This window comes from Melospiza melodia, chromosome 7 (genome assembly GCF_035770615.1).
Source record: "Melospiza melodia melodia isolate bMelMel2 chromosome 7, bMelMel2.pri, whole genome shotgun sequence".
Lineage (NCBI taxonomy): Eukaryota > Metazoa > Chordata > Aves > Passeriformes > Passerellidae > Melospiza > Melospiza melodia.
Window position 1 is genome coordinate 6,290,063 of NC_086200.1, and position 20,363 is coordinate 6,310,425.

Genomic DNA, 20,363 nt, shown 5'->3' on the forward strand with positions numbered 1-20,363 from the left:
AGAGCAAGGCTCCAGTGTGTCCTGAGAGGGCCTGGCTATGTGCCCGTGGGCTGTGGGAGCTGTTCCATGGGCAGGTGGGCAAGCAGGAGGGAGGGACGGAGGTTGGGAGTGACAGCTGTGGCACTGCAGATTTCCCCAAGCATTTAGTGAGGGTTTCCTGTGTGGCAGGGAGAGAGCCCCAGGGCCCTGGGCTGCTCCAGCTGCCCCTCCAGGCATGTTGGACAGCACCTGCAAAGAGCGTACAGAGTGACCAGGAGCCACAGGCTCCCGCAGCCTTACCCCACCCCCTTGCAGTCCCCAATTCCCCAAGGGAGAAGGGGATCCCAACACACCATGGAAATGGTTCTGTAGCATCTGTGATCCCTCCTCGACTGGGATCATGACTTGGATTACTTGGAAATGCTGGTGAATGGTGCTTTGAAGACCTTGTCAGATGTTGGAGTCATGTTCTGAATGTACCTTTCCTGACAGAATAATCTGTGTCAGTATGCCAAGAGCTTACCATGAGCCAGTTCCCTTAAATTTCACTGAAGGTAGATCAGTTCTGGAAACCTTACCCTGCTCCCTTCTGGAGCCCTGAGGGATCCCACAGGATCGCTGTCAGTGGGAGGAAGGGGCATTTAGCTGTCCATCCTCCTCCCGTGTGCAATGCCACTGTGTCCTTCTGTGTGCTCTGTGCAGCCACAGAGAAGAGCAGAGAGGGAAGGGGCTGGGCCCAGGGCTGTGCCCCAGGGCTGAGCCTTTCTCAGCTCCTTTGCAGCCCCCAGGGAGCCCGAGCTGCTTCTGCTGCCACTGCTAAGCCCTGGCCCTGCCTGGGGCTGGGTTTCAAGCTGCTGGCTGCTCCAGGGAGTCCTTTCTGCCCCGACTGCCCCGCAAGGGGCTCCTTCCATCCCAGTGTGGGGCCACTGCAGGCACGAGGTCCCCCTGGCCCTGCTCCTGAGTGGAAGGCAGAGCCAAGGGAGTGCCTTGGAGGGCACCAATCACCCAGATGCCCTCACTGCCACTCGGGCCTGAAGGAGAATCTTCAGCAGTGCCATTGGAGCTGTTGTGTCCTGCCTTTCTTTGCAGCTGAGCCTGTTGCTAAAGGTGATCTGGCTTCCCAGCCCATGTTCAGGATTGAGCCTCTGGGAGATGGTGAGGGTACGCCAAGGCCTTTCCCCTGTGAGACCTGCCAGCTCAGAGCCCAAAGCTCGGCCAGGGGGGCATCGCTGCAGGTGCCAGGACAGAGCCATGCATGTGTGTGCCCTCACCCTGCACGATCCACTCACAACTTCTGCTCAGCACTGGCAGGTGTTTGAAGGACGGTGGGCCATGGCCCAGCTGAAAAAGCCCAGATGATTTGTTGATTTTATCCGATTTTGCATAAGCATGACGTTCTGAACATGCCATTAAAGAAATGGAGAATTTCTCCATCTTTTAAGGTGTACTTTTTGTTTCTCAAGTGATGGGCCAAAAGTTAGGACAGAAGGAGGTGTTTCCCCAACAAAGCAGAGGCCGATTGGCAGCCCCTGCTGCAGGAAGGAAGTCCGAGCCAAACACAGGCATGGGCACAGGCACAGAAGGTAATTGCTGTGCCAGGCTCAGCAGGGCTCAGCCATTGGCAGAGCTGTGTGGCTGCAGCTCTTCTTCTTCTACCAGGGCCTCCCTTGCACAGCCCGGCAAAGCTGGAGGTGCCTTTGGAGCTCGTTCAGAGCCCTGGGAAAAGGGGACTCGTGCACCAATGTCCCTCCCGCTGCAGCTGCTCTGGAGCTGGCCCTGAGTGCCCAGAGGCCCTAGGCACAGGAGCAGCCCCGAGCGGGAGCCCTGCCGCGAGCCCAGGGCCAGAGCCAGCCTTGGCTCCCGACTGGGCAGGGGCTGCACTGGGTCCTGACAGGGCCTGACTCTGTGCCCTGGGGCGGGGGGAGCTGTCACGGGGCAGGGAGGGCCAGGGCTGGCAGGGGCTGCTCAGGGATGGGTGTGGCCCGTGTCCCTCCAAGCAGCGACTGCCCAAAAAGCTGCGCTGCCCCCGGGCTCTCCTCCCGGCCTGCTGGGCTTTGTTGGGTGGCACAGCCTGTGCCAAGGGGCGGCAAGGTGCCTGCAGGCCCCAGCTCTGGGGGAAACGGAGAATGTCCTGCCCGCATCCACCGTGCTGCCAGCTCAGCAGTGCAGCACAGCACGGGCTGACGCTCCCCATCGCTCCCACAGGTGCAGCTGGAACCACAGCACATGTTCCTGATTCCCAGAAGGGCCTTGGAAGGGGTTTCTGTCAGGGAACAGGCTTCTGGCTAGGGTTACTGGCAGGCCTGCTTGTCTTGGAGCTGATCTTCATCTTATGCTGTGTCCGAATATGGACTTGCTGGAAGAGAAAAGAGTGAGTGTTTAGTTCACCTTTCCCTCAAAGAGCTTCTTTTGAAAGTCTACGTCAGACAGAAAACATTCCGAGTGAGGTTGCAGTGTAGGGGTGGCCAGTCCTTGATTGTCCAAAGAACTCTGCTGAGGGTTCTGCTGCTGCCCAGAGCTTTCATTGGCCTCCTAATTGCTGGGCCTTGTCCTGGGGGGGCCCGCTGGGGCTGCAGCCAGTGCTGGCTCCCACTGAGGCTGCCTGGCCAAGAGCAGCCCCAGGGGCACTGGGCAGAGGCAAAGCACGGTGGGGAGGAGAAAGAGCAGGGACGAGATTGCCCTTGAAAGGCAGAGGCGCTCTGGGGCCCGCTCCTGGCCAGGGAGCCTGCCCAGAGCCGTGCCCTGCGGGCCGGGGCCTTGAGGGACAGCTGTGCAGCTGGGCCAAGCTGTGCCAGCAGCTCCAGCCGTGCTGGGGAGCCTTGCCAGCTCTGGGCCCGGCTGTGCAGGAGGCTCCCTGTGTGCCACTGGCAGCTGGGGCCTCAGCCACCTCTTCTTTCCACAGTTCCACCTCTGGACAGGAGTTTTAAGATGGTGGCTGCATGTCACACCCAAACAGCAGGAGCAGCTCCTCCAGCAGTTAGAAGGGCCTGGGCAGCCCTGTCATGAGTTCTGAGAAGAAGACTGCAGAACAGCCATCGACAAGGAAATCTCCTATTCTCCTGGATATCCCACTGCCACCTCCTCTCCCCATGTATATCCCCAAGCCACTTCCATCTCTTTTTTAATCCTCCTCTGTCCTGTCCCGACTTCTTCTATAGACCCCAGGAGGAGCCCAGCACCCTCCTGCCCCTCCTGAGTCCAACATGTCCCTTCCTCTGCCCCTGAGCCCCCTGGGCCTGCCCTCTAAACAACACTGAAGTTATCCCCGCTCTCTGCCAGGCCAGGTGATGGCCCTTTCTTTAGTTGCACTAAAGGGAAGGTGCCGTCACCCCAGTGTTTGGGTGGCAGCAGCAGCAAAGCCCGGCCGGCAGCACCACTGGCTGAGCTCCATGGCCAGGAGCAGCCGTGGATGCCCACGGTGTGGGCAGGCAGGAGCCAGGCAGGGGCTGCTGTGACCAGCGGCGGGGTCCCGAGGGCTGGGGGAGCCCAGTGGGCAGGCAGCAGCATGGGGCTCCCGAGAAAAAGCAACCCCATTTTCTTAATTTTTCACTTTTAGATATTAGAAATTTGTAGAAATATTTCAAAATATTTTTTCTGTAGACAGACACCCCCAAATATTTCTTCCCAATTCCTATAGTACTTAAAGATTTTTTAAAGTAGTTTTAGAATCCAAAAAAATGACCTCATTTTGTCTTCACTTCTCATTTTTAAAAATATTTAGAAATATCTCTTGTGTAGAGAAATCCTCATATGTTTCATTCCTTTTTCCACAACACATCTGTATTTTTGAAACTGGTTTTAGAGGTCTGGAAAATATTTTCCCCTTATACAATAAAAAATAAAATTGCATTTCAGTGGTAATCTTTATTCTAGGAAGAAGTAAGACCCCTTCAGCCAGCCAGCCTGCTGCAGAGGCTCTTTTCCCACAGGAGCTTTGTACCTAGTCACAACCAACATACATAAAACCTTTTCCCAGTTATTTCCTGGGATTTATGACAAGCTCACGTCTTAATCTTCTCAGACAAATTTTGAGCACAGTGGGAATGTCTTCAAATTACCATCTTTGTTTGCTTCTGGTGAAACTCCCTCCGTTCTAGAGCAGGGCCTTCTCTCAGCTTCCTGCTGCGCCCGGGCTCTCCTCTCGGCCTGCTGGGCTTTGTTGGGTGGCACAGCCTGTGCCAAGGGGCAGCAAGGTGCCTGCAGGCCCCAGCTCTGGGGAAATGGAGAGCGTCCTGCCCGCATCCACCGTGCTGCCAGCTCAGCAGTGCAGCACAGCACGGGCTGACGCTCCCCATTGCTCCCACAGGTGCAGCTGGAACCACAGCACATGTTCCTGATTCCCAGAAGGGCCTTGGAAGGGGTTTCTGTCAGGGAACAGGCTTCTGGCTAGGGTTACTGGCAGGCCTGCTTGTTTTGCAGCTTATCTTCATCTTATGCTCTGTCCGAATTTGGACTTGCTGGAAGAGAAAAGGGTGAGTGTTTAGTTCACCTTTCCCTCAAAGAGCTTCTTTTGAAAGTCTACGTCAGACAGAAAACATTCCCAGTGAGGTTGCAGTGTAGGGGTGGCCAGTCCTTGATTGTCCGAAGAACTCTGCTGAGGGTTCTGCTGCTGCCCAGAGCTTTCATTGGCCTCCTAATTGCTGGGCCCTGTCCTGGGGGCCCGCTGGGGCTGCAGCCAGTGCTGGCTCCCACTGAGGCTGCCTGGCCAAGAGCAGCCCCAGGGGCACAGGGCGGAGGCAAAGCACGGTGGGGAGGAGAAAGAGCAGGGACGAGATTGCCCTTGAAAGGCAGGGGAAGGGAGAATGTTGCTTATCGGAAGAAGCCCCAAAGAGCGGCTGGAAGGGGTGCTGCCTGATCAAGGACCCCCGAGAAGCGGAGGGAGGGCGTATCGGCTGATGGGGTGTCCCGAGGAGCGGCTGGGGAGAGTGGGGGTGTCCCTTAGTGGGGAGGAGCAGCTGGAGCGCTTGCACGGTCCGGTGGTGGGGAGGCCGGCGGGGCAGTCGGAGTAGGCTCAGCCCGGCCGGTGGGCACGGCTCACCCTGCCCGCCCGCAGGACCACGGTGCAGTTCCTGTTGGAGGCGGACCTGCACGGGCTGCTGAAGCTGGACACGCTGATCCCGAACGCGCCGCCTGCGCCATGGCAGCGCAAGGCCAAGGAGAGCGGCCCCGGGCCCAGCCCTGTCGGCGTGTCCCCCATAAAGCCGGCATGTCGCTCCCACAGCCCCAGCAAGACGCCGTCCAAGACACCCGGTGAGCGCCGGCCACCGGCGGCAGAGGTTGAGTGCGGGAGCCTGGCCCAGGCTGCTTGTCCGTAGCCATGGGGCCCTGGGCTCCCTGCCACGCTGCCCTACCGGCTGCTGCTCAGGCAGGAGGAGGTGGGCTGTGCTCCTGACAGCCACCCACCTCCTTGCCAGCATGAGGGGCAGAGCTCTGAGCACTGGGGCTGGCGAGCTGCTGTTCGCCCAGCTGAGCCTTGCTGGCACAGCTGGATGCTAGGACAAGTGTGGGCAGGACTGTCAGCTGACAGCTTTACATCCTGTGAGCGTTTTTGTATCTTCCCCTTATCTCTGGACTCTGGAATTGTTGCACTAGACCCAAGGAGTTGCACCACACAGTCCGTAACCAACTTGGTGGCAGGGAGGAAAATATAAGTTAGTTGGGACTGGGTGGCATGAGACCTCAGAGTCCTACTTGTCTGGTGGGTGTGATGTGGAAGAGTGTTGGGTTTGCTCCCGTGAAAACTCTAATACAGGCTGTTAAATAGCTGTAAGACAATATTTTCATATGTGAATGCAGGTAAATCTGGATCCAAAATTCAAAGCACCCCCACAAAGGCTGGGGGGGATCGCTACATTCCCAAACGCAGCACTATGCAGATGGAGATGGCAAATTTCCTCCTAACCAAAGAGAATGACCCTGCTGAGGATTCCCCTACCAAGAAGGTGAGCATGTTGCTAAGTTACAATTACTTCAATAACTGCTACGCCTTCCTGCCCCTTTACAGAGCAGTGAACAATAGGTTCTATCAAGGGGGCACACGGCACTGACAAGTCCCAGCCATCACTACTTGCAGCTCTGGGCTTCAGGAGCCTAGGATGAGACTGAAGCTGTAGAGACTGCCATGCACTCGAAGCCTATGCTGCTTCTGGTAGCAAAATTTAGCTTTTGACTAACGAGGCTTTAAAATGTAGCAGGCAACAAAAACACAAAGCTGTAAGCCTATGCAAAGTGAAACTGCTGGTGGTAGCTATTCTAGGACAAGGTCTCCACAGGGAACACTTCTGGAATGTTTTACACTGTGTTCTGAAATCTGTTTGTGAAGCATTTGGTCGCTTTGTGGCTGTGGCTTTTCCCTCTGGCAATGACACTGAATTTGCCATTGTTTGAAAATGTGAGCAGGACAATGTATGAAAGTCTGAGGAAAACTGCTTTGACCTGCCTCTGTGTGACTGACCCTTGCAGCACAGTCAAACATCTTCAGATTCTAAGAGAAGGGGACTTAGATGTCTGTTTAAATTGTAGTGTGGGAATTGTTTTAAATGCATTGCACTGAGGGTGATTTGTCTCTGTAGGAGCAACAGAAAGCCTGGGCAGTGAATCTGAATGGTTTTGATGTGGAAGAGGCAAAGATCCTCCACCTCAGAGGAAAACCACAGAATGCTCCAGAAGGTATGATACAGGCTCCGTGTGAGCTGAATCAGCAGGAGGGATCAGGTCAGGGGAACAGCAACACAGAGGCTCTGTGTGTGGTCACAGGAGAAATCAACTGGTTTCTGAGAGCTGTACAGGCTGGAGTCTCCTTTCTTAAGGTTCCTGAGGTCGAGGGAGGGCATAACAGTTAAAGTGAATTTATTTAGGAGAGTTGCTATGACTGCCAGTTGGTCACCTGTTACAGGGCTTGCAAGGGTCTTCAGGGTGGAGAGAGAGATGAGAATCTTGACCTCATGTTCAGAAGGCTTGATTTAATATTTTATGATATATATTACATTATTACTATACTAAAAGAAATAGAAGGAAAGTTCTCAGAAGCTAGCTAAGCTAAGAATAGGAAAAGAATGAATAAACAAAGGGCTGTTTCTCAGCAGAGGGTGAGACCCAGCTCCGCTGTGAGTGGTCAGTAAATCCAAACATTCACCCAAGACTGATCACGCATCCACCTGTTGCATTCCCCAGCAGCAGATAACCATTGTTTACCTTTTGTTGCTGAGGCCACAGCTTCTCAGAAGGGGGAAAAATCCTAAAGAAAGGATTTTTATGGAAAGATGTCGGTGACAGCTACCGGTACTGCAGGTTCCAAACGTTCATGAAGTCTGTAAGAGCATCAAACCCTCTGCTGTGCACTTTCTAGCTTAAACTGCAACTAAATATAATGGGATTCAAAAACCCAAGTGTTTGTTAAATTTGTTTCCATGAATGAGGAAATTGTAGCTCACCCCTGCTCAGCAGTTCATTCTGCCAGTGATTTTAGTGCACTGCAGGCTTGTGAGTGTTTCTCTTAGGACTTTATTTTCACTCCAAGGGATTCCTAGTTGGGTGAGCAGCACTCAGCTGGGAGGAAACTAACTCAGGTTAACAAACCTGTTCCCCTGCACACAGACTATCAGAATAACCTGAAAGTGCTCTACAGTCAGAAAATGGCACCTGGATTGAGCAGGAAGAAGAGCAGATATATTCCCTCAAAGCCAGAACGGGTCTTGGATGCACCAGAGATATTCAACGACTACTGTAAGTAGGCTACAGGTGTGGAGAGTATTATTAATAATTGGTTAGCTGAGAAAGGCCACACTGATATAATGCCACTGGTTAAGCTGAAGGAGAAAAGTCAGCAGTCAGCAAGCTGAAAGGAAGAGTCAGCAGCGACCTTGCTGCAACATGAGGATAGGGAGTTGAGATTAGTCCTGAATATATCCTAAGAATATGTAGAAAGTATCAAAAGTAGAACCATAGGAATGTAGAAGTAGGCGTAGGTGCTGATATGTAAGCTGACCAATCCTGAGCTCAACTTTTGCAATATGTATGAAGCTCATTATTAACTGTATTTAACCCGCCGTACTGATCAATAAAATTGAGCCTGTGATGATCAAACTGATGTCCTGGTTCCCTTCCGCCAACAAATGGTGGAGAATGCGGGCATAACCGAATCTCTGCCGTTTTTCTCGGATTAAAAGAAAAAGGGATTACGCCACGGTCGAGGAAGTTGGATTTGGGTCCTTGCAGCTGGGACGGTGCTGGAATTTGAAGCACCCTTAAGGTTCACAACTGTGACTTAAGCCAATACGTGTTGCCGGAGCCTGGAGAGCTGCAACAGCGCGCGCTGATTAATAGGTATGGATAGGCAAGCGGCATATGATTTATTTACCGCCTATTTAGAGCGGCGTGGGATAAAAGGGATAGATTTAAAAAAGGAGTTACCAGGGTTATTAGGTTATGGCCATGCTAAGGGTATCTTTTCTAATCCTCATACAGTTCATGAGCTAGCAGAGTGGAAGATGTTTGGGGAAATATTGTGGGATACAATACTAGACGATGATAAGTCAGCAAAGAAATTCAGGAAGTTATGGCGGGTGGTGTATAACACGTTACTTCAGCAGGTCTCTGAGAGAAAGGCAGCAGAAACGGCAACAGAAGCTCATAAGAGGAATATAGGGTATGGTCATGAAGATGATCCCCTGGCACCTTCTGTAACTAAGGTACTTATGCCTAAGAATCCCCAGCAAAGTGGTGTGGAGGATTTCTCTATAGGCGCAGTGGAACCGTCTGCACCTTTCCTGTCAGAGGGGGAGGGCGAGTCGGATGGTGGGGGTAGGGGCAAGCCAGCTTTGCCTCCGCCACGAGCTTCAGGCGGGTCGGATGGTGGGGGTGGGAGCAAGCCAGCTTTGCCTCCGCCGCCAGCCTTGCCTCCGCCACTTCCCCCGAGTGAGCCGGCTCCGGTTACAGCTTCGGCGGGGGAAGGGCCCATTCCCCCGCCCGAGCCGGCTCCAGCGGGGGGGCTGATTGCCCCCCGCAGGCCGGCTCCGCTTGAGTCGGCTCCGGTTCCACTGTCAGCTCCAGCGGGGGAGGGGGGGCTCCCGCTTCCCCCGCGCGAGCCAGCCCCTGCTTCACTGCCTTCCCCGTGCGAAAACTCGGTGTCTGCACCGAAGCGCCAGCAGCATAGCACCCTTAAAGAGCCAGATCCCATCCCAGGGGCACACTGTGATCCATGGGGGGAGATGGCTAAACAGAGGAGGGAAGCTTGGGCTGCTTTGGCGAAAGAAGTAATGCAAATGGGGGATGGTGAGGCGGTGGAAATAGCTTCTAGTCTTGCATGTCCAGTCACATACACACCACAGTATGATGCACAGGGAAACCTTACGCATAATATAGCAGAATATACTCCCTTAGACTGGAAGCTGTTAACTCAGCTACGTTCTACGGTTAGTCAGTTTGGAGTAAAAAGTGAACCTGTTAGGCAAATGTTAGATTATCTTTTTAATACTCAGGTTTTATGTCCTAATGATTTAAGAGGAATAGTTCGGTTGATATTCACTCAGCATCAGCAGTTATTGTTTAACGCCCATTGGCAAGCGTTGGTAAATCAATCGGTTGCTGTACAACGAGCCCAGGGAGACCCATTACATGGAGTAACAGTAGAGGAGCTGATGGGCTTAGGGGCATATTTGCGTACAGAGGCACAGATGATATCGGGAGAAGATAAACTTAGAGAGTCTATGTGGTTAGTGCGTGCTGCAATAGATATGGTTAAAGAGCCAGGAGGGTTACCAGCTTATATGGGCATTAAACAAGGTAGAGAAGAATTATTTGGAAATTTTATCGATAGAACAACTTCACAGGCATTTATAGCAGAAGCCTTAAAGGAATTAGGATTAGGGTTACAAAAGCAACCAGAGTCCACTCAAAATCAGGTGTTAGCTGCTCTTGCTTCTCTCCGAAATGGCTCACTGGCATTCACGCAAGGAGGCTCGAGACCATTCATCACACAAGTTGCCGCCGTGACATCGGAGACACCAGCAGCTGCCGTGACATTGCTGCTACCTTCTGTCTGCAACCCGCAACAACCGGGAGCCTGGGCTTGGACTTACCAGCAGCAGTAGACGTCGCACTAAGGACGAACCGGCCTGAGAGGATACCCACTGGAGTAAAGGGTCCTCTTATATTAAATGGACGAACATGTGGAGCATTATTGCTGGGACGTTCCTCTATAACTATGTTGGGATTATTTGTTTTGCCTGGTGTTATCGATGCGGACTTTACAGGGGAAATACAAATTATGGCTTACACCCTTTATCCTCCGATTAAAATTACAAAAGGACAACGCATTGCTCAATTGGTACCACTGTCACAAATGACATCAGGAATGCAATCATTTACTGGGCAAGCACGGGATGAAAAATGTTTTGGCTCTACTGGTGTTACACTTTTAACTGTGGATTTACAAAATAGACCAAAACAAAAGGTTGAAATTACCTATGGGCATCAAAGCATAACCCTTTATGGATTATTGGATACAGGAGCAGATACTAGCATCATTTCTCCAGAAGCATGGCCACAACATTGGCCTCTATTTCCTTCATCAAACATGCTCACAGGAGTGGGAGGATTTACATTGGCAAGCAGGTCGCCATCTTTGTCTGTGTGCATTGAGAATCAACAAATATCTGCTGTGTTTTCAATTGTTCAACTGCCTCCTACAGTTTCCTGCTTAATTGGAAGGGACATTTTAACACAATTGGGAGTGGTGTTAACTAATCAGCACCCTTCGTGGTAATTGCCATTGCTTGGACTTTCCCCATTCCACTCACCTGGAAAACGGATACACCGGTGATGGTTAAGCAATGGCCATTAAAAGGGGAGAGTCTTATGCATGCCCATGAATTGGTACAGGAACAGTATACAAAGGGACACCTACGACTGTCCACAAGCCCTTGGAATACACCTATTTTTGTAATCAAAAAGAAATCAGGGAAATATCGTTTGATACATGATTTGAGGGCTGTAAATGACCAAATGGAACCAATGGGGGCCTTACAGCCTGGTCTTCCAAATCCAGCTATGATTCCAGAACACTGGCCACTTTTAATTATTGACCTAAAGGATTGTTTTTTCACTATTGGCCTGCATCCTGATGACATGAAGAGATTTGCTTTTACTTTACCAGCAATAAATCGTGGGGAACCGGATAAAAGATTTGAATGGACATCTCTTCCACCGGGCATGCGCAACTCCCCCACTTTATGTCAGCTTTATGTTGATGCTGCATTACAGCCACTACGTCGTAAATGGCCAGCAACTATAATATATCATTGCATGGACGATATTTTGTTTGCACAGCAACAGCCATTCTCCTCTTTACAGATTAACACCATTAAAAATACTCTTGCTGCATATTCACTTGTTATTGCTGCAGAGAAAATTCAGACTACAAAGCCCTGGAAATATTTGGGATGGACTTTGATGGATCAAATAGTGATACCACAAAAATTGGAATTACAATTGGACATTAAAACTCTACATGATGCACAGAAGTTGCTGGGAGACTTACAGTGGCTGAAGCCTATTGTGGGAATACCAAATCACTTATTAGAAGCCCTACGACCTTTGTTAAAAGGTGTGGACCCTACTACTCCTGTACACCTGACAAAGGAGCATCGTCTTGCCTTGCAGCAAATTAGTAACTGTGTACAGCAAGGGTATGTGTCTCGTCGACAACTCGACCACCCCATTGACCTTACTATTTGGAATAGCCCTTGCCACTTGCTTGGTGCTCTCTCTGAGTTGCAAAAGAAAACGGGGGAGATACGGGTATTGGAATGGTTATCACCACCACTACAGCATAAGAAAACAATATCTTCAAAAATTGAACAATTGGCTGCATTAATCAAAAAGGGGCGTCTCAGAATTCTTGAAGTGGATGGTAGAGGACCTGCTACTATTACATTACCTATGGAAAAAGAAACCTTGGACTGGTACTTGATTAATTCAAAGAATTTACAAGAAGCATTATTGATGTCACCTGCTAAAGTAGAGACTAGTAAATTAGTGCCTAGAGTTTTGCAATGGATGACAGAATGGAACTGGATCACTCGACCTTTGAGAGAAGAAAACCCCATAGAAGGAGCTATTACAGCTTTTACAGATGCAGGAAAGAAATCAAGGCGTGCTGCTGTTACCTGGCAAGAAAAAGGACAATGGAAGCATCAACTCCTCACAGCAGACCCTGCAGATAGCTTACAAACTTTGGAATTGTTAGCAGTAGTATGGGCGGTGTCCAACTCACAGGAGCCTTTAAATGTGGTCACAGACTCTATGTATGTTGCAGGAGTAGTCAAACGAATAGAGGAAGCAGCAATTAAGGAAGTGAATAATAAACGATTGTATGAGTTACTGATACAGTTAAGGAAGGCTTTACGGGTAAGAGCAAACGGTACCCTTAAGCAGTATATTGACAAACATCAAGATTTGGCAGATCCACAAGCATGTTTGGCTAAGGTTTTGTATGTGATTAATCATTTATGCATTTTTGGGGAAGATGATACCCCCCCTGCAATGAAACATCATCCGAGGTCAGGTCAGGAAAATACTAAGGAAACAGAGGTCTTGGTTAAGTATAAGAACCCGAGTACAGGATTATGGGAAAAAGCTGCAAAAGTATTATATTGGGGTTGGGGGTATCTTTGTGTTTCCTCACCTACAGGGCCTTTGTGGGTGCCTGCTAAGTGGACTAAACCTGTTTTTGATGCAGCCTCTGGTGGATCGCCTTACGGAGGAGGACAAGGAGCGACTGGGGAAGAAACTGCTTCTAGTCCTACAACCACTACTGTTTCAATTGAAGGGGTACTCGGAAGCGGTGGACAGAGCACTGACACGTCACTACCGGATGGCCCAGGAGTTGATTGGTTTCATTGACTCATTATCAACTTTTCACTTAACAGATCCAGCGAAACTACATTGCCTTGACTGTCACAATCCACTTGTGCTGCCTGGATAGCTCTACGTTGTGGGGGTTGTAAAAGAACTTTTTGGATAGAACAATCATTATTGCGAGATTTGTGGTGTCATACTTGTGAACACGAGCATACGTGGGGAAAAAGCTGGCAAGATGAATTAAGGAGACAAACGGGGCAAAACGCATATATAGCTTTAAATCTTTATGAGTCTCCTGAACAGAAGGTTCTTGCTTATTATCGATGGGAAATACAATGTATTGTAAATAGAATTAAGGTTCAAAGTAAATCACGTATAGTTTCTATAAGGTGTAGGAAATTAGTGCCTTTAACACAGCATTCAGTTGTAGGACCCTTCCAAGGGGATCCTGATAGAGCATTAGATTGCTGCATTGACAAGTTGCAAAAATTAAGTTTGAAAGTGGCAGGACCAGTGAAATTAGGAGCAGCAAGATTGAAGACTGATAAGAAAAAGAAGGCAAAAAGGGGAACGGTCTCATTTGAATAGGGGTATCAGTGATTGCTAATTAATTTTCTATGTTTAGAACACTTTTACTGTTGTGGGACCCTCAGGAAGATATAGTTGTTGAGGAGGATAACGAACAAGAACTACGATTACGAAATAAGATACGCCTTGTGTTAAAGAAAGACCTTGAGCTGTTAGCCTCATATAGTAAAAAAGCTGAAGAGGCTTTGAGATCACCACCATTGAATTGGTTGCTTTGGATTGAAGAACCACAATTTTATACTGTTCCTTTCTTATACTCACTTCCTTGTTATGTTTGCAAAAGGGATAATGATAAATGCAATGCATGGGTAGCTTTGCATTGTGCAGATTGTAATCAGGTTTATTGGTATCCACAGAGGTCATTGGGATATTTATGGTGTACATCTTGTTTTGGAAAGTGGATTCGAAATCATATCTGGGTTAGAGCTTTGAACAAAGTACTGGCCTGCCAGGACGGACAGGATTACAGCTCTTTGAGAGTGCAGAACAAGTGATTATAGCATATCTTAGGTGGAAGTTACAAGAAAACCTTAGAATATTTGAAATTACTAAAGCCTCACGCATCATAGCAGCTCGCTGCAAAGCTGATTTGCCTTCAAACTTACCTCATGCTATACCTGTGAGCAAGGATGCTGATTTAGAATTAGATCAGTATATTCAAGAATTGACTCAGCCTTACAATAGACAATCTAGCAAACCAGGGAAAAGACAGCGAAGAAAGAAAAAACAACGTAAGCAGAAGGAAGAAAAGGAGAAGCAAAGCAAGCAGAAAGAAAAATGAGGTTTGTTTTTGTAATACTGCTCAATGCTGTAGCAAGTGAAGCAGTAGGAGTAACACACTTTAGTCAACCAAGGGAAAATTTATGGGTAACGCTTGCTAATCAAACTAACCAATCATCACTTTGTCTTAGTCTTGGAGGAGTCACCAACCCATTTCGAACATGCCTGGTGGGACTTCCGGTGTGGTCTCCTGGAGAATTTTGTAGTTTGATAAACAATCAAACCTTATGTATGTCTAACATGTCAAACATCACATTGCCGGCGCAACAAGGGTATACTGCAGGTCAGAGTGATGGCTATCGTCAATGCTTACTAATCCAATCACTTAACACCTCTTTGCATTCTCCTCCTGAGGAATTGGATCTTTTTGGAAGTACAAATGCCAGCATATCTAACACTACAGCTGGTGGATGGTTTAGCTTCAAACTTTCGGGTGCTCAGAATTTAAACCAACCTAAAGAAACATGGGCCACCCTAGATTCATCCCTGAATGTGAGTGAATTCTCTCCACAGCATTACAGTCAATGTAACGACAAATATCACAGCACCAATGAAATTACCCACAGGAATATTTTTGATTTGTGGAGACAGGGCGTGGAATGGTATACCAGCTAAACCACAGGGTGGACCCTGTTTTTTGGGAAAATTGTCACTGTTTCATCCTAATGTGTCCTTGCTAATGCAGCTGAGTCAAAATTCAAACAGGAGAAAACGTAGCATACATGACTTAGACTGCAGCAAGATAGGAGATCCACGGTTTTGGGGCACATTCAAACAGGTGGTGGTTTCAACTATCTTACCAGGAGGATCTGCCAATAAAGCCATGAATTTAGCAAAACAATTAGGATGCTGGGCAAGGGATGAGCTGAACAAGACATCACAAATTCTAGACATGTTAACTGCAGATGTGCAAAGTGTTAACCATGCTGTTTTGCAAAATAGAGCTGCTGTAGATTTTTTGCTCTTAGCACAAGGGCATGGATGTGAAGAGTTTGAGGGAATGTGTTGCATGAATCTGTCTGATCATTCGGTGTCCATTCACACTAAGATAAAAGAATTGCAACAGGGTCTTCACAAACTTAAGGAAGAAGACGGTTTAGGAATTGACGAATGGCTTAAAGGCTTGGGACTCGGACCGTGGCTGAGGAACCTTGTGATCTATGCTATAGGACTGCTGGGTGTAATCTTACTGTTTTTGCTTATTTTGCCTTGTATCTTTAACTGTATTCAAAACATGGTCAGCCGTACAATAGCAAAAACATGGCAAACTAATCTCCTTGCACAAGAAGAAAACGGGGGAAATGTGGAGAGCATTATTAATAATTGGTTAGCTGAGAAAGGCCACACTGATATAATGCCGCTGGTTAAACTGAAGGAGAAATGTCAGCAGTCAGCAAGCTAAAAGGAAGAGTCAGCAGCGACCTTGCTGCAACATGAGGATAGGGAGTTGAGATTAGTCCTGAATATATCCTAAGAATATGTAGAAAGTATCAAAAGTAGAGCCATAGGAATGTAGAAGTAGGCGTAGGTGCTGATATGCAAGCTGACCAATCCTGAGCTCAACTTTTGCAATATGTATGAAGCTCATTATTAACTGTATTTAACCCGCCGTACTGATCAATAAAATTGAGCCTGTGATGATCAAAATGATGTCCTGGTTCCCTTCCGTCAACACTCTTTCTTTGTGCAAACTTCTCATGAGATTACAGCTATTTCAACATCTGCTTACTTTAACATAGAAGCCTTTACCTAATATCAATTCAAACACTTTCATTTCCTTATAGTGTTATGTGTTATAAGGGAAAAAAGTCTTTTCTTTATAGCTTACAAGAGGATTTCAGCTCTAAAAACAAAGCATCTTCTCCCCCTCCCATCTGGGACTTACTTACCTTCTTCTTTATTACCTTTAATATCTTCATCTTGTTTTTAATATACGTGCATGTTGTTCTTTTCTCTCACTCAGAAGAAGACTGAAGCACTGAAAAAGTTAACATCACGCCTGAAGCCTACCTAACCCACCAATAACTACTAACAGAAAGCTGTGGCTCAGTTGTGTTCAGATCAGCTTTGTAGTTAGTGTTTAGTTTTCTACACCAGCCACAGAAGTCTCTGGTCTCAGCCAGGCTAAGAAGAAGAAGAAGCAGCAGCCTGACAGCGAGATCTTCGCAGCCACAGCCAGCCCTGCTCTGGCTAAAGCTCCGCAGCCTCCCCTGTCTCCTTGCCCGGCAGCTGCTGAAGCCCAGCCCGGCCAAACCAGAGCCCATGGAGAGAGAAGCCAGCAAGCAGCCCAGGAAATAGAAAAGAAGCCCAGCCTGCAGCAAGATGGCCCAGCCCAGCCCAGACACAGAGCAGAAGCCCAAACCGAAACCCAGCACCTCCCTGCCGACCAACAAAGAAAAGAAAAGTTTATGAATTTTTTGGTCTTTACCATGTGTGTTTCACAAAAGCGTGTCTAGCTTTTCAGCAGCTCAACAGACTGTCAGATACACAAAAAACTTTGCATCACTTCCCTACATTTCCTCCCATTCCCAAACGTAACACAGGGGCCACTGGGAACAACTGGGATCAGACTGGGAGCAACTGGGAGCAGCTAGGACCAAGCTGGGAGCAACTGGGATCATCATGGCATCAGAGTAGGATCATACTGGGAGGGACTGGGTCTGTGCTAGAGGCAACTGGGATCACACTGGGAGGAAATGGGGACATGCTGGGGACCAATGGGATCATACTGGGAGCAACTGGCACCACACTGAGGGTGACTGGGATCCTTCTGGAATCATACTGGAAGTGACTAGGGGCAGGCTGAGGGCAATTGGGACCATGTTGGGGCAACTGGGATATACAGGAAATGACAGGAATCATGCTGGAGGTGACTGGGAGTGGCTGTGAGCAAATGGAATCATACCGGAAGCTACTGGGAGCAACTGGGAGTGAGTGGAAACACATTAGGGACAACTGGGATGTACTGGGAGAGACCAGGAGTGACTGGAATCACAAAAGAACCATAAAGGAAGTCACTGGAATAATACTGGGAGTATCTGGGATTGACTGGAATCCTACTGGGCGTGACTGGAATCCTACTGGGTGACTTGGAGTGACTGGGACCATACTGGGGGCAAATGGCACTGTACTGAGAGTGACTGGGTTCATCCTGGAATCATACTGGGAAGGACTGGAACCATACTGGGAGTGTCTGGAACTATAGTAGGGCTGAATGGGAACACCTGGGATCATACTGGGAGTGACTGGGATGATACTGGGATCACACTGAGTGTAACGGGAAGTGACTGGGACCATCCTGGGGGTGACTGGGAGCCACAGGGCCCATGCTGGGAGTGACCTGGGGGGAACTGGGGGAACTGGCCCGGCTGGGGCTCAGGGTTGTTCTCCCCCAGGGCTGCCCTGGCTCCTGCTGCCACCTTGGGCCCCACAGAGCCGAGGGACAGGGGACAGCTGAGGGACAGGAGACAGGGGCAGGGACGTGGAGAGGTAGAAGGGAGTTCCAGGGGGTCCTTGAGCCCAGGAAAGGGGAGTCCAGGGTTTCCCAAAAAGGGGGGACAAGCGTGGGGACACCAGGGATGTTCGAGAACGAGGAGTTCAGGGGGTCTCTGGTTTTGCACACAGCTGGGGCTGGGGACTGGGAAAGGCAGGAATGGGGGACCAAGGCATTCCAGGGCATCCCAGGGTCAAGCCAATGGCCAGTCTGGAGGCTGGGAGCCATGGGATGGCCGGGAAAAGGGGAGCAGAGAGCCCTGATGTCCAGGAATGGGGTGTGAAAAATGCATGTATTTTATGATTGGCTTTTCACAAATATTAAAATGAATATTATATGTGTTGTATTAGAAAGCAATGCTGTATTAATTTTCTTAAGTACTGTGTTAAATATAGTTTTAGGTTATAAAAATTGTTAAAATAGAACTATGCTATGTAAGATGCTTTGTTTAAAAGAAAGGACTTGCAGCGAGATAACTTGCAGCCACAGGACACCTAGATCTTTCAGAGAAAAAGAATTTACGGCCTTCTTATCAGAAGAAACAAACTTCTTCCCACCTTGGAGGTGCTATTAGGATTAGAGGGAAGAAGTTGACACTGGTCAGACAGAATCCTGTGTTTGAATGGAATTTATGCATCATGTATGAAGTGTATGAATATGCAACGGGCTGTTGTTTTTAAGGGGTAATCCTTTGTTACCAGGGGTCCTTTTTTGGGCCCGTGATGCCCAGAAAAAGGTACCTGGACGTCCATAACTCTTTGTTTTTATTGTCTCATATTGTCTTTATTCAATTTGTCCAAATTGTTATTACTCTAATTGTGTTACTATATAACCATCTTATTACTATTAAACTTTAAAAATTTTAAAAACAAGTGATTGGCGTTTTTCACAATTTGGTAGCAGAGGATGGTTACTAACTCCTCGCTGCCGGTGCTTTGGGAGAGTCAGAGTGGGGAAGGCGCGCCCTGCCCTCTTTGGCAGCCTCGCTCTGCTTCCCCTGAAGTGACCGACAGACGCAGGTTACGATCTGTGGACAAAAGGAGACAATAAAACAAAGAGAACGGGAAAAGGGTCCCTACAACTGCTGTAATTTGCCCCCTAAGAGTAGTAGTGCGCACGAAGAACCCGGGAAGGAAAAAGGATTGGTAAGTATTTCTCGGGGGGCAGGTACGGGGGGATGAATGTGTGTGAATGAGAGGCGGGCTGGTTGTCCCAGACCTGCCAAGTGAGTGCGGAGTCTCCCACGCTGCGTTTCCAACTTTGCGCTGGAAAAGCGGCCAGTAAAGAGACAAAGCGACTCATAAGAGAGTGAAAGAATCCCCGGGGGTGACTGGGACTGGGTCTCAGGGAGGGGTTGGACCCCTCGGTGGTGGGGAGCAAGGTTTCCTAGCCCAATCCACTAGGAAACAGTACAGGAGGGGCTCCTAAAACCTGCTGGGTTGAGGGATTTATATTCCAAGAGCATCCAAGAGCAGGGTTGAGCAGAATTCTGTCCGAGTGAGGATATGCCCGAGAACACTCAGGGTGGGACAACACAGCTAGATTGGGGGATAAAAAAATGCCCAAGAACATCCAGGGTTGGACAACACAGCAGAACAAATTAAATGCCCAAGAGCATCTGTAGTTGTACCACACCGCTGGGTTGAGGGACAGAAAATGCCCAAGAGCATCTGAGGTTGAACAACACAGCTGGATTGAAGGAAAATTACCCGAGAGCATCTGGGGTTGGACAACACGACAGGATTGAGGGAAAAATTGCCCAAGAGCATTTGGGGTTGGATAACACAGCTGGGTTGAGGGATATCCAATGGCACCGGGACTGGCCAGTAACACCTAAACTTGTAATAGGCGATGTGAAAGTAAAAGGTACCTTATTGTTGTTTTGTGGTGTGTGAGAGTGACACACACACAGAGCCAGCCTCAGCTTCCTGGGCAGGTGGGAAGGGGGAGGTGTGGAAAGAGCGAGTGACCTGCACACCAGGCTGCAGCTCCCGGCTGGGTGGGGGCTTCTGGTCCCAAGAGGAGCGAGTGACCTGCGAACCAAGCTAGCGTTCCCTGGGCGTGTGAGGGGCCGTAGCTGAAGAGTGTGAAAGACACGCAGACAGCCTCACAGGGGAACGGGCACCAGAGGCAGCCAGAGTCAGGGCCCTTCTAGGGGGCCTGGTGACACTGAGACCTGGAGGTAAACCCCAAAGCGAAAGAGGGGGCCACAAGGACCTGTGATTTTCTAGCAATAAGGATCCCCTTTGTGTCTTGAGAGTGTGAAGGAATGTGTGAAAGTGAATGAGAAATAAAAGTGAGTGAATGTAGACGAATGAAAGTATAGGTAATGTCGATTGTGCATTTTAAGCCTTACCGTATCTCCTTGGAGGGAGTTGGATTGTATTGAAAAGCAGTGTGAGAAAAAGGGGTTTTTTTGGGTGTAAGTAGTTGAAAGAAAAGTGGTATTTAAGTTGTTAGTAAAAAGTGAAAAACAGAAGCAGGGGACGAATAGATAGAAAACTGAAAAATGAGACAGAAATTCAGTAAGGTGGATACAGGAAAAGAAAAGCAGAAAAAAAATACCAACAGAAATACCCCAAGACAGCACTTTGGGAGTTATGTTAACAAACAGAAATACAACTCCTTGCAAAATACAGGGTATGCAGAAGTTGATGAGAAA